This window comes from Magnolia sinica, chromosome 1 (genome assembly GCF_029962835.1).
Source record: "Magnolia sinica isolate HGM2019 chromosome 1, MsV1, whole genome shotgun sequence".
Classification (NCBI taxonomy): Eukaryota; Viridiplantae; Streptophyta; class Magnoliopsida; order Magnoliales; family Magnoliaceae; genus Magnolia; species Magnolia sinica.
Window position 1 is genome coordinate 112,808,762 of NC_080573.1, and position 15,893 is coordinate 112,824,654.

The 15,893-nt window shown below is 41.6% G+C and overlaps 1 non-coding gene across 1 annotated transcript; it reads left to right on the plus strand.

Moving 5' to 3' along the window:
- Positions 1–3,304: 3,304 nt before the first annotated feature.
- LOC131222906 (small nucleolar RNA R71) lies at positions 3,305–3,411 on the plus strand. Its single transcript, XR_009160224.1, has one exon. It is a non-coding gene; the product is annotated as a small nucleolar RNA R71 (small nucleolar RNA).
- Positions 3,412–15,893: the final 12,482 nt, after the last annotated feature.

The window sequence follows — 15,893 nt, forward strand, 5'->3', positions numbered from 1 at the left end:
AGTCTATGAAAATAACCACTTTGGATCCTAGCAAGTAAGACCTAAACTTATCCAAAGAAAAAACTACTGCAAGTAACTCTTTTTCAGTTGTTAAGTAGTTCGCTTGGGCTGAGTTTAGAGTTCTACTCGCATAGTGAATAACGTGAGGCCGTTTATCTTTCCTTTGGCCCAAAACAACCCCTATGACATAATTATTTGCATCACACATTAGTTCAAAAGGAAGTGTCTAATCTGGTGGACGCATGATAGGTGCAGTGGTAAGGGATGATTTAATTTTATTAAAGGCACTTGCACACTCATATGTCTACTTAAATGGAACATTCTTTTGAAGAAGATTAGTCAAAGGTCTAGTAATGGCACTAAAGTCTTTGATGAATCTTCTATAGAAACCGGCGTGCCCTAGAGGTGATCTAATATCTCTAACAGTTCGGGAAATAGGTAGATTAGCAATAATGTCGACTTTTGAGCGATCTACTTCGATTCCATTATTAGAGATAACATGGCCCAAAACAATTCTTTTTTGAATCATGAAATAACAGTTCTCCCAATTTAAGACAAGGTGCTTCTCTTCACACCTAGATAAGACGAGATAAATTATTGAGACATTCCTCAAAACTACTCCCAAATATAGAGAAGTCATCCATGAAAACCTCAAGAAACTTTTCAACCATATTTGAAAAAATACTTAGCATACACCGTTGGAAAGTTACTGGGGCATTACACAATCCAAATGGCATCCTTTGAAAGTAAACGTGCCAAATGGACAAGTGAACGTGGTTTTCTCTTGGTCTTCCGAGGCTATCTATATTTGGTTATATCCAGAATATCCATCAAGGAAGCTGTAGAAGGAGTGACCTGCTACCCTTTCTAAAACTTGATCAATGAATGGTAGAGGAAAATGGTCCTTCTTTGTGACCGTATTCGATTTTTTATTATCAATGCAAACACGCCAACCTGTGGTGACACGTGTTGGCTTGAGTTCATTATTAAAATTTTGCACGATATTTATTCCGAATTTCTTTGGAACTACTTGAGTTAGACTCACCCAAACACTATTGGATATTGGGTAGATAATTCCCACATCCAACAATTTAATCACCTCATTTTTTACAACTTTCATCATATTTGGATTGAGACGCCTTTGGGGTTGTCTAATCGGTTTGGCGTCCTTATCGAGGTGGATCTAATGTATGCATATAGAAGGGCTTATCCCCTTAATGTCAGAAATGGTCCAGCCGAAGGCTCCTTTGTGGTCCCTTAGAATATTCAACAATTTAATCTCTTGATCCTTTTCTAAAAATGAAGAGATCACCACAGGATAAGTTTCATTTTCACCTAAGTATAAATACTTAAGCTCATTTGGTAGTGGTTTTAGATCAAGCTTTAGAGCATTGGTTGGTGATGGCAGATGTCGCAAGTCCTCGATAAACAGATTTGAGTGCGCGGTCTCCATTGGTATCTACCAATGTCCTAAGTGGTAGTGCTCTCATTATCATCACAAATTTCAACAAGCACTTTTTTTAAATTAGAATTTTCAAGTCCCCGAAGACTTTTATCAATTCCTTAGATAAGCTAGGTTCTAATTCCTCTTCCTCTATCAAGCAGTCCATAAAATTCACCTCACGGATCTCATTATTGTCTATGGGCTGCTTACATAGATTGAAAATATTAAGCTATAAGGTCATGTTACCAAAAGACAATTTCATCATTCCATTCCTGCAATTGATGATTGCATTTGAAGTTACAAGGAATGAGTGACTTAAAATAATGGGAACTTGAGCTCTAGCATTTACACATGGTTTAGTGTGTAGTATAATAAAATCCACAGGGAAATAGAATTGTTCCACTTGGACTAACACATCCTCTAAAATTTCCCGTGGTACCTTAATGGAGCGGTCAGCGAGTTGGAATGTAATTGTGGTTGATTTAAGCTCGCCTAACCCCATTTGTTGGTAAACCAAATAAGGTACTAAGTTGACACTTATACCCAAATCTAGCAAAGCATGCTCAATTTAGAAATTCCCAATAATACAAGGAATAGTGGGACTTCCCGGGTATTTGTATTTGGGTACGGCCCTTTTTTGAATGATAGCACTCACTTTCTCAGTAAGGAAGGCCTTCTTGTGCACGTTTAATTTTCTCTTTACAGTGTACAAATCCTTGAGATATTTAGCATATGATGAAATTTATCTAATAGCATCAAGCAGAGGAATGTTGACAGTAACCTTTTGGAGCACATCCAACACCTCTTGATATTTCATAGGGACAATCGGGTTCTGAAGTCTAGATGGGAACGAAACTGGAAGCTCATGTGACTTAGTCTCTTTATCCATTTGTTGTTGCGGCTCTTGAACCATAGCCGGTTCATCATTCTCTTGAGACGGTGGCTCATCCTCTGATATTTCTACCGGTTGCATTATCTTGTTATCAACCTCTTTTCCACTTCTCAAGGTAATGATGGTCTTAGCTTGTTCATGATGTAGCTCACTTGGATTTGCGTCTCTAATGAAATGTGTATATCTATCTAGGCTTTGGCACAGGTTGAGAAGGAAGTGTGTCTTTTTTCCTAGCATTTAGTTGAGTTTCAATCCTACCTATGACCGTCTTTAATTCCTGATTTGATTGGATTAGAGACTGATTCATTTGAGCTTGAGAGTTCATGAATGCGACCAATGCATCCTTCACAGATGATCGCTTTAGTAAGGGCACATATTGTGCATTGTTAGGTGCCCCAAAGAAGTTGTTTTGTAGAGGCCCTTGAGGTGCATTGGGCGCATTAATTTGTGGTTCACTCCCCCAACTAAGATTAGGATGGTTACGCCAATTTGAATTGTACGTGTTTTCCATTGGTTGCACAACTGGCCTTTGGTAGTTATTTATAGCATTTGCTTGCCCATGCTCATGCATGATATCTTATACAACTGAGATTGTTAGACAATTCTTTGTGTCATGGTCCGCACCACCATAAATGCTACAAAAATTAGCTAAGGAGGTGTTTGATTTAATTGCATCAACCTTCATAATTTCTAAGGCTTTGAACTTTCTAGCCAATACAACGAATTTTGCATTAAGGTCGTCTTCCTCTCTTAGGACGTACAACCCCGCTTTCTCTCTAGGAATGGGTCTAGTTTGGTCCGGTTTAGCAGAGACATCTCATATATGAGTATTCTCTTCTAACATGTCTAAAAAATCCCAAGCCCCATTATGATAATTGTCGAGAAAGGTTCCACAACACATCATCTCTATGAACTGACGTATCTATGGTGAGCCCTTTCGGAACGCATCAATCAAGTGCCATGGTTCATAACCATGATGTGGGCAAGTAAGTGGAAGTTCTTTGAAACGTTCACAAGCTTGAAAAAACATTTCATTCCCCTTTTGGGAAAACGACATGATTTCCTGTTTCAGTGCATTTGTTTTATGCTCGGGAAATAATTTTTTCAAAAACTCTCTACTTAGGGCTTGCCATATAGTGATGGTATGAGGTCTTAGAGACTTGAGTCATGCTTTGGCCTTATCCTTTAGAGAAAATGAGAATAACCTAAGTTTGAGTGCATCCCTATTGTCATTGTTTACTTATAATGTTGCAATCACATCCTCAAAGTCTTTGAGGTGCAAGCAGGGGCTTTCAGAATTCAATCCATGAAATTTAGTAATCAATTGAATCACACCTGGTTTAAAATCAATATTCCCTGTTTGAGCAGGGAATACAATGCAAGATGGTAAAGTTGATCTCTCGGCATGTATATGTTCACGTAAAGTACGTGGTTGGTTTAACACATTCTTATGAACTTCATTCTCATCCTCGAGAGGAGGATTACATTGATTTTCTCTGTTTTAGATTATAGTTAGATCTAGCAAATTTGGATTTACATTATCAATTGGGTCTGCCATGGAATCCAAGTGGCATTGACTACCTTTCCTAAATGAATGATCAAGGCCTGGGACTAGTCCACCTTCAGAGGAGAGTCGATTGCTCTGATCCCTACTCCAAAGGGGCATATATAAACCATCCACACCACACAACAAAAACCACAAATTCAAATACCAAGTATAATACTTAAAGTAAAAATAAAAACTTATCCAACAACCCAGGCGGCAGAGCCGACCATAAGGGTTCAAACCACAAAGCAAAATAAATCAATAACCTAGGCGGTAGAGCCGACCATGAGGTTCAATCCACAAAGCAAATAAAAATAAAAAGAAAGTAAAACTAATGCAAAAATTAAACTATGCTAATTTGAAAAATAAATTCAGCGGATGGTCTTTGTGATTAAGCAGCAACTATAAGACAACTATAACACTTGGGTGATGAAATCCCAAGCAGGAGCAACCTTATGTCACAGTTAGTGCTTGAAATACCCAACTGAATTTACTTTTAAAGTAAAACAGAAAATGTATAGAAAATTTGAGGTTTTAGAAAAGAACTTACCTTAGCTACCTTGCACGGATCTAATCAATCTCCGTCTCTCCCCAACAACGGTGCCAAAAACTTGATTGCTTGCCTCCAAGCGTAGAGGTTCATAAGTAATATCCTTTGAATACAGGGTCGATCCCACAGGGAGATGATTTATAAGAATGAGAAAATCAAATGCAAAACTAACTAAGTAATGGAAACTAAATGGATGATTTGATTTTGAGAGTTTTGAAAGTATAAAATTCAATTAAATTAAAACAACACCCAAGCTTCAAAGATCCACACGTAGGTTAATAATCAATAAATCATGATGACTTTGAAAACACAATTAGAATCCGAACACTATGGTCGGCCTAATCGGAAAAGTTTAAATATTTTTAGTAAATGATATAAGAGATTAGATAATCATGTATTAGCACCATTAACATATATTCTCAAATGCCAGTGATTTTAAGCATTCATATCCATAAGATAATGAATCAAATAAATGTAACAGGTTGAGAATATCTCCCATCTAAGAAATGCAATTGATCTAGGTCAAGCCTATCCATCAATATGGATCTCACATGAGGGAAACAAATGGATTTCACATAATGATAAAAAAAACCTAAACTTAGATGATTGATAACATGCATACACCATTCATCTCATCATTAAAAACAATCATCATCATAACTTAAAGAATCATTAAACCCAGGTGCTTCCCTTCTAGCTTGGGCTAGAAGGAACTTAGAAAAACATAACTAAATTGCAAAAATAAAAAGCAATAAGAAAGAAATAAATGCAAATAGAAAATGTTTAAAAGAAAAATAATTTCTAAAACTTTAAGAAACTTGAAAGCTCTTTAAAAACCCTAGAAAAAAACCCTATATCTTGCCCTTGAATGCTCTGAATGATAATGCTTAGGAATGCCATGGGATGCCCTATTTATAAGTGGGGAACTCCCTCCTTCAAACCGACTTGAAAAATTCGAAAACTGCCTTAAATTTTCTCACTCCACGTAGAATTTGTATAACCTTATGCTAACCTTAGCAGAGCTTCAGCTAGCCGACCAACACTCATGCTAGCCGAATCAACACTTGGGCTAGCCGAATTCCTGCAAATTCCAAAAGAATATGTTGCTAAATTTTCAGCCAAACTTTCTCGGGCTGGCTAAATTCTTGGGCTAGCCGACCAACACTTCAAATCTTGGATTCTTTTCATTCCTCACTTGGTTTCCTTGGATCTTTGGCACGTGACTTCTTCAATCTTGGTATCCAAGGGTCCATTCTTTGCTTTGGTAATTCTTGAGCATCAAATCTATATTTTTAACATTCTTTTCAATCTAAGCTCTTAAGCTCACCTTGCAATACGAACATGTATAAAATATAATATTAAGCATTATCATATTCATAAAACCAAGATATAAATGGGGAAAAATGTGCGATATTCGAGTCTCACCAATTACCAATATAAATGAGGCTAAATCCTCAGATTTTACAATTAAGCATAATATGAGCCAAAAATCCTCTGATTTAATTATATGCTCATGGAAGAGGCTGAAATCCTCAAAATTTACAATAAAGCTCATATGTGAGTCTTGATCATCAGATTTATCAATTAAGCTCAAAATGAGGCTAAATCCTCTTGTTTAGCATTTTAGCACAATTAGACCATCCAAGGTCACCTATTCCTCTTCATGATCCACTTGGGTGTGAATTTCCTAGGACCTGAACTATGTTCGAGAGGGAGAATGATATTCCTAGAAGTATCTCCCTTAAATGATTTCCTAGTTAGAGATCTATGTTTGATAGGTGGTTTATCTATGTTAGTCCTACCCAAATTTTTATTTCCCTTGATTAGCATTGATTTGGCCTTTTCATTAAGCTGGGTAATTAAAATTAACAACACCTTCGACTGATCGGTTCTTTTAGGAATGGTTGGAAACTCTATAACTTTTTCCTGAGATCTTTTAGAGATGCTTCTCCATTGGTATATCAATTTCTCAGTCATTGAGAGTTTTCCAATTTAGTTTGTAACTGAGGTGGATTAGGCCATTTAAAAAGATGCACATTCAATTTAAGGTGTCCTCCTTCTCCACAAGTATGACACACTTGAGGAGTTCTTGAGCTACTTCCCGAAGTAGACAGTCCCTTTGGATTACCAGAGGGGTAGAAGAAAAAATGCGACTATTGAGTTCAATTCCTCTATTGATCTTAAAAGGTTTACTCAAACTAGATTTACAAATAAGCTTGTGTTCTTGGGTAACCTTATCTCTCCCTTTATAGGAAGACATCATTTGAAAGCTCCTTAGATTAAGTCAAGCGATTACGCCCTTCAAGAGCTACCTGTCACGCCCCAAACCCGGAAATCGAATTTGCAGGAATCCCGATCACCGAATCCGGTGCCGACAGCCTCCGTAGTACCCCATTCTCGGCTCTTAGCGTCCATACGCCAGATTTCGATTCTGGGATCCTACAAGGAGGATTTTTTTGTACATTTAACTCATAATAAGCATAACCACAAGATTACCCAATTCACAAAGGCAACATCATCATCACATATCCACTAATATAATCATTTGAGTACAATACTGAAAGGGAAATAGATAAATTAAAAAAAAATCAAGCTCCAGAAGACCGCTGCACGCTCTAAGCTCAACGCTGCTGCGACCTAATGCCACCTGGACGCATCTAACGTGCATAAGCTTATAGAAAGCTTAGTGGGTGGTGAAAGTGTGTGCACAAGGTAAGTGTCAAGTATTCAATACAATGCCATAATCATACAATACCGAAAATACTGGTAATCCATAAATCGTATAATATCGGAATAAGTAGAAATACTGACTAGATCAGGAATTATCAGAGTAAACAGAAATATTAACAAGATCATGAATTATCAGAGTAAACAGAAGTACTAACAAGATCATAAATCATACGATAACAGAGTAAATGAAAATACTGACAAGACCATCATATACTGATGAAGCAATGCAGATCAGCTATGCAATGCAGAGACAGCAAGCCAAATATCAGATGTCGATGATGCAATGTAATATACAAATCCTGATGAGTCCATGAATACCGTCAGTCGTATCTAGGCCGTATAATGCAGAAACATAGCAACCTAAAATGCTAAGTACTGCGGATGCAATGTAATATGCGATGCGAATGAAATGACCATGCTAGAGTGTGAAGTCGGGATGATAGTACGTAGTATCGTAGGCTACGGGGTCCACCACAAGGGACTTCTATCCAAACCAGTCTCATACCTAAATTTGGATAGTCAGACTCAATGTGGTAAACTCCTGATCTCAGGTTAGTCACACGCCCAACCGAAATCCTCGTCATGCGAAGGTACACATAACAAATAGTTACGACCACCAGCCCGAGTGGATAGTGAATGAATGAATGAATGAATATGCAATTCCTGCTCAATAAGTCCACATATCAGTACGGTTACTCTCTGGGGAATCACCGGGGTCTATTACACTCCATACCAGATTGCCGCCCCATCGCGCGCAACAAGGTGAGTGGAAGAGACCTCACTATCCGCCTACCAATATCGGGCCCGGCTCGTCGATAGCGGACCCATTCCTCGAGCTGGTCAGACTCAGCCTAGCATTGCCCCCTCCTCTCGGGCAGGTAAGGCTGTACCCCCTTCCAACCGACCACGACACAGTGGGAGATGCGGCCTAACAGTATACGGCCCTCATGCGCTCATACATCCACTCGGTCTAGACGTTGGAGCAACCTCTAGAACCAAGAGGGTTTAGGGACTTTCACCCAGGGATATCTATAGCACCCCATGTAGAATAAATTTTCGGTGTCCCATCTGGCCACCATGAAATACCTGTGGAGGCTACGACCCTGATGTCGCTAGGGCGTACAGTAATCACAATACACAATGCAAAATGTATGAGTCATACAATCCAGTCATGCATTAATCCTGCGCATACCGTGCACTCATGTGAGACAATCTCCGCCTATTAGGGAGTCTCATAACAATATACCCAATGTCATATGCAATGGTCAACCACATCTCATAACAAACATGTAGATGATGCGTATGGGCATGTATTGTGATGCTATGCTGTCATATACTCATAATCGGTATCTATAACTGGCACCAACAATCGGCCTTGACAATGTAGACATTTAACCAACATTACCCCCAAGGAATGGCTCACATAAAGTCCAATATATAGTAGACTCATGGCCTCACACAAGGACCTAATATATAACACCATGGGCCTTACTCAAGGGCCACATATACATAACAGGTGGGCCCCACTCATAGGCTTCAAATACATGAAATGTGAGCCCTACACATGGGTCACGAATACGTCAAATGCGTCATACGTCATGGGCCTAATACATATCACAATGGCCTTACCCATAGGCCATGAATACACACAATGGGCCTTGCCCATGGGCCATGAATACATCACAGTAGGCCTCGACTACGGTTCACATATACATCATTTAGGTCTCGACAATCGGAATTGACACTCGAAATCGGCCTCAACAATCGGAGTCGGCCTATACAATCGACCTTGACAATCGAAATCGGCTTCAATACTCAGCCTCGACAATCGGGATCGCTCGATAATCAGAATCAGAAAATTGGTCACGACAATTGGGATCGATCGATACTCAGAGTCGACAAATCGGTCACGACAATCGGGATAGATCGATAATCAGAGTCGGCAAATCGGTCACGACAATCGGGATCGATCCATACTCAGAGTCAGCAAATTGGTCACGACAATCGAGATTGATCGATAATCAGAGTCGGCAATTCGGTCACGACAATCGGGATCGATCGATACTCAAAGTCGGCAAATCGGTCACGACAATCGGGATCGATCGATAATCAGAGTCGGCAAATCGGTAATGACAATCGGGATCGATCGAGACTCAGAATCGGCAAATCGGTCACGACAATCGGGATCGATTAATACTCAGAGTCGGCAAATCGGTCACGACAATCGGGATCGATCGATAATCAGAGTCAGCAAATCGGTCACGACAATCGGGATCGATCGATACTCAGAGTCAGCAAATCGGTCATGACAATCGGGATCGATCGATAATCAAAGTCGGCAAATCAGTCACGACAATCGGGATCGATCGGTACTCAGAGTCGGCAAATCGGTCACGACAATCGGGATCGATCGATACTCAGAGTCAGCAAATCGGTCACGACAATCGGGATCGATCGATAATCAGAGTCGGCAATTCGGTCATGACAATCGGGATCGATCGATACTCAGAGTTGGCAAATCGGTGACGACAATCGGATCGATCAATAATCAGAATCGGTAATCGACCTCGTTGCAAGGCGAAGTCCATAGATGAACGGCCGATGATGGATCAAACAATATCAATGGGGCCGAAGCGTTTGGGTTAACCCACTAGAGAGCGATGAGAATGGGCCTATCTAGGCCTAAGAGAAGGTCACAATGTAGATATTTAACCATCATTGCCCATCAATGTAGCCGTTTAACCAACATTGCTCCCAAGGAGTGGCCCATACAAGGGATTCATACGTAACATAACGGCCACGCATACATCACATCGGGCCTCGCTCATGGGCCTCAAATACCTCACAATGGGCCACAACCTACGGGCCCTAATACATCACAATGGGCCTCAACCCATGGGCCCCAAATACACAACATGTGGGCCTTGCACATGGGCATTAAATATATAACAGGTGGGCCTACACCTCCCAAATGGGCCCCACCAGATAAATATGAAAGCATGGATGTAATTTGCACAGCAGGTAGGCCACTTTGGACGGTCAGCCCAGCTGCTTGCTGGACCTGATGGGTGCACAGACAAGTGAGCGGCCTGGATAGAATACGTACAGCATGGTGGGATGCGATTACACAGCAAGTGGGCCCCCACCGTCCCATTCCAGATGAACGGCGTGGGATATAAAACACATACATCTCAGTAGGGCCCACCGTCCAGACAACTAGACAGAGAGGGATATGTACATACAGCAAGGTGGCCCACCGTCCAAGTGAATGGACGGTGCAAATATATAATAAATGCATCGTGGTGGGTCCCACGACACCGTGTAAGCATGATCCAGCACCTATGTGACTCCCAAACAGATTCAATGGTAGACGATCACTCCACTGAAGTGTGGTCCACCCATTAGACGGTTTGAATCAACATACCTCCTGATCAAACCCATAGAACTTAGTGACGTCAGCCAATAGTGGGACCCACCGTTCTAACATTGGACAATGTGGATAAGATGCATAGATTATGGTGGGTACCATTGTCCTGATGGACGGCTGGATACAACACATTGATAAGGGGGAGCCGCGTGGTGGCCCATCAGCTGGGAGTCCTAGCTGCAACAACAGCTGGTATATCATGTGGGTCCCACCGTCCTTTGCTGGACGGTGGATAGCAGGGATGCTACACACGTGCCAAGGCCATGCAACCCACCGCACCGTCCATCCATATACAGCACAGATGGATGGTTGGATAGCAGGGATGTTACACATGTGCCAAGGCCATGCAACCCACCGCACCGTCCATCCATATACAGCACAGATGGATGGTTGGATGAGACGCATGCATCATGGGATCTCCGTCCGGATGAATGTAAATGGCGGACGGCCAAGATAAAATGCATACATCATGGTGTGGTCCCCACACATGTGGCAGGAGGGCTTGGATGCAACAATACCTGATACTTCAGGTGCGTCAGCACCTTCCCACCGTCCAAGGGCTGGACGGTGAGGATACAATACAAACACCATGCGGCCCCCCGTCCTTTGTCGAACGGTCTAGGTGCAGTACACATAACATGTGGGTCCACAAGGGTGTGGCCCACCAGAGATTTGGATCTTCCACCGTCCAGAGCGAAGGCCTGGATGGACGGTGTAGATGGAATTCATACACCAAGGTGGAGTTCCACCATCCTCTGCTGGTGGACGGTGTGGATATACTTCACATCCATCCTGGTGGCTGGTGGGAGACATTTCACCCAATCCACTTCTGATCCAGGTGGGTCCCACAGACCTGCTGCGTCAACACACAGCCTTGCAGCTGGTGTGAGGTACTCCAGCCAAGCTGCTTCCCACCGTCCAGTGATTGGATGGTGGGTACAACACATCCACATGGCAGGCCTCACAAAGATGGACGGACAAGGATGGACGCAACACATATATCATGTGGGGCCATAACCTGGACGGTCTAGATGACCCACGGAACTGTTGGCATGACACAGCAGCTGAGGCTACTAACTGCCCAGCGAATGGATGGTCCGGATATCACACATGCATCAAGGTCAGCTCACAATGGCTGACGTCAACAGCAGCATGAGTTGCTGGACGGCTCGGATCTGACCCACCGTCCAAAGTGCTGGACGGTGCAGATCTGACCCACACATACCTCCAATCAGACCCGTAGGACTTGTAGCGTACGAGCGGCAGCCATATAGCTGGTGTAGATGTACACCAACTGATGTACTTCAAAGCAAGTGGGTCCCACCACATAATATGTATTATTATTATATTAGTTCTTTTCTTTCTTTCTTTCTTTCTTTTCTTTTTTTTTTGGCTACAGTAATTCGGTGCGCAGTGTCCTGAATGGACGACCTGGGTAAGGCATCTGTACCATGTGGGTCCTACGTCCAGCCATGGGATGGTGTGGACACCACACATAGATCACGGTGGGGCCCATGTCAGTGGGCCACTCCACTCCAAAAACTGAGCAGGGATTTGTGCTTTCCCTCATCCAGGGCCTGCCCCAAAAACAAGCAGCAATGGTGCTGCTGGACGATCAGTGGGGAGGGCCCTGCTTGATGGACAGCAAGGCTGTCCCACTTGCGGACAGCGTCAATAAACTCATATATTAGGTGGGCCACAAACGGGGAAGGGAGAGAGAAAGAGAGAGCGAGAGAGAGAAGCACTCACCTCAAGGCCCTAGATCTCCTTCTTCTTCCGCCTTCGGTCTGCTCAGCTACAAGGGAGAGATATTAATGGTGGAGATGGGGTTTGGAGGGTTGGATTAGGAGGGGCTAAAGCTTGAAGTTGCTGGATTTGGGGAGCTTTCATGGACGGTTGGAGATTGCAACAAATAGAAATGGAGAATGAGAGAGAGGTAAGAGAGAGATATGTAGAGATATGTAATGATGGCTTTGTAAGGCCATTATTAATTGCAAGGAGGCATGCCATAATGAGATGTAAGACAATCATTGCTTTGACTAAAAAGCAATGATGACTTTGGATGATGTCACCCCAGTCGGGAATGGTGCCATGTGATAAGTGGGTCCCGCAACATGCGATCCACGGCCTTTATAGTGTGCGGGCCACAACTTGTGATGTAGACGTCGGATTGGCGCACGAGATGCGGCGTCGAAACCGCGGCGACGACTCGGTCGCAATGGCGCAAGTCTTGGACTGAATCACTTCGGGTTTACAAGATGGAACTCAACGTCGCGTGCAAATGAAATTTAATGGTCGCAAGTCACCGAAATTTGACTGGAAGGACCGCGGGATCCTACGAAACGAGATGGACACTAGGACACGGGCTTGACACTACCCGCTCTGATACCAATTGAAATTGCAGTTTTTGCTATAATGCGTTAAGTGCGGAAGCTTAACGGAGCTAAAGAATGAATGTTATGTCCTAGAGGGGGTGATTAGGACCCATGTAAAATTATGTCTATTTAAAACATAAATTTCTTAACTTAAACTAATTAACAATTAAACTAAGCAAGGTAATATAACTCTAAGGCTTCCAAGCCAATAGAGGGTCCAATCACATAGACTGCAAAGGATTTGCAAATAAGCAACTAGTCTATAAAGATAGTGTATATGTGTGTGTGGGATATGTTACATATTCAATCACTAATCATTCATCTAATCATGCATGTATAATTAAACATTAAAAACCAAATGCATAATTAAACAAGTGCGCAAATGACAATCCCAAACACTATCATATACAGTGGTTCGGCTACTTGCCTAATCCACTCCTGACGAACGCACTCTACCTGTGAGTGTATCGGATTTCACTATCGAAAGTTTTAAATCAGGTTCATCTTTAACCTTTACAACACTATACAAGGACTCTAAGATTTATGCCCTACACAAGAGCAGGGATCCTACTCCTGAACCCAACGATTTAGGCTCTACACAAGAGCCAAGGTCCTACACAAGAACCCAAGGTTTAGTCCCTACACAAGAGTCAAGGTCCTACACAAGAACCTAGAATTTACATTCCACACTACAATCAAGGTCCTACACAAGAACCTAAGGTTTTAGGCTCTACGCAAGAGCCAAGGTTCCACATAAGAACCCGATACATTTTCTCCCGTCGGAGGCTCCCACAAGAGACTTGTGTTGGTTTCTCCTTAGGCTAACCAACAACCTTTGTCTTACATAAGAACCACGTATTTAGGCCTAATACAAAGGCCAAGGTCTTATGAAACCTAGTTGAGTTTGGGTTTACAAACTCTTAGCCTCAATCCTACATAAGAAAAGAAACTAAAATATTAACTCTTAATGACAACTTACTTGTCAGATTGAGCCCCGTTTGTAGCGCCTTCATAGGTTGCTTGATCTCTACTCTCTCATGCTTTAATCAACTCCCCAATGCTCCCTTGATCATGTTATAGCCGCTTCGCCAAGGCTTCAACTCCATTATTAATCACCTTGCATATGATGCTTTTTCGAGGTGACCAAGGTGATGGGAGGTTGGTTGAATATCTTATAACTAACGAGAAGTTGTTTACATAGGAGATTCAACTAAAAGTTTCTCTTATAGGATTTGGACAATGGTTTTGTAAGTGCTATTATGTTTAACGCACATGTTATACCTGGTTTGTCAAATTTCGTCTTGTCAAAACAACTTAGCATAGTATTCTTCAAGTTAAAGACAAGCTCATATTCAAGTTGAAGTTTAGCTTATATTCAAATTGAAGTCAAGCTAAAGTTCGAGTCACGTGGATCAAGATGGAAAGTTCACCTTCAAGTTCAAGTTCTACTAAAATTGCTAGTAGAAGATCAAGCTCCGAGTGCAAGATCAAGCTTTAGGTTCAAGTTCAAGTTCTACTAAAAATGCTGGTAGAAGATCAAGCTCCAAGTGCAAGTTCAACTCCTACTGATGAATATTCTAAGTAGAAGATCAAGCTCCTTTGAGAACTTCAAGTTTCTACGAAGTTCAGTTTATACAGGTAATTTAAACCCTAGAAAGACCATAGGTTTAGGGGCTTTCAAAACATATTTAATTTAGGTTTTTATACTTACAATTGACTAAATTTTGACTTGTCAAAATTATGCTTCGACTAGTCTAAGAAATTCCTCGACTAGTCAAAGGAACAGCTTAAGTATAACAGAATTTATGTTGCATCTTCGACCAGTCGAGTAAAGTCCTCGACCAGTCGAAGGTTTCTCGACTCGAAGTCCAGCAACTATAATCTAATCGGGTTCAGCTTGCTCGACTAGTCGAACAGGCTCTTGGACCAGTCAAAGATTTGTTGGAACTTATCCCACTCAAATTTGAAAATTTATTGGAACTGAATCCGGTGCTTCGACCAGTCGAAGGAACATATTTTATGACTATAAATAAAGGTCATTTCTCAATCCAAAAATACAACTTAAGCCTATCAAAGCCCTAATTCAAGAGATTGAGAAGCCTCATTTATTGTCAATCTATCAAGTGGTATTTATAATTTTATTTTATAGCTTTTTCATTAATTCCTTGTAACGCCCCTACTTTTCAGGACCCTAGTATATGACTCGTGTCCCAAAACCCCAAGTGTTAACCTTAAAGGATGGTCAAATATAATATTTTTCTTTTATCAGAGTGAGCAGATGAGCGTTGAGTGGACAAATCAGCATAAAGGAAAAATTTTCATTTACATTTGAAATATACATGAGTTGCCCATAATGACTTATACAAACCAATGTCTCCATTCGTACGAATACAAAATGAAATAACATTACATGTGAAACAAAGTAAATTTTGCAACAATCTTGAGTTGTGAAATCCTGTAGTAGCCCTTAGCAAATATAATCATGCACTCTTGTCAACCATAGCCTGCTCCTCACCAATATGAATGTGAACATCATCAGGGCCACCTGTGCTACCTGTACGGTTATATATTTGATGGATGAGTGACCAACTCAATTTGAATTCCCCTCAAGATTACACACCGCCGCATTAGGTAAGAAATAGTATAAAACATCCAGACAACTAAAATAGAGTAAATGCAGTCTTATTAGATGGATGGATGCATGAATGCAATCATCGAACCTGAAAAACACCCTCCAGTCGGGTCACCTATGCAATCATCGACCCGGGTAAAACATCCAGATGGTTTGTGCCCCGTGTAAAACATCCGGGCGGGCATATGACTGGTCATCAGCACAACATTCAGCGTAATCGCGGGGCATGATGAATCCGAGTCATTATTACAATCGAATAACTGGTCATAAGCGCAACATTTAGCGTAATCGTAGGGC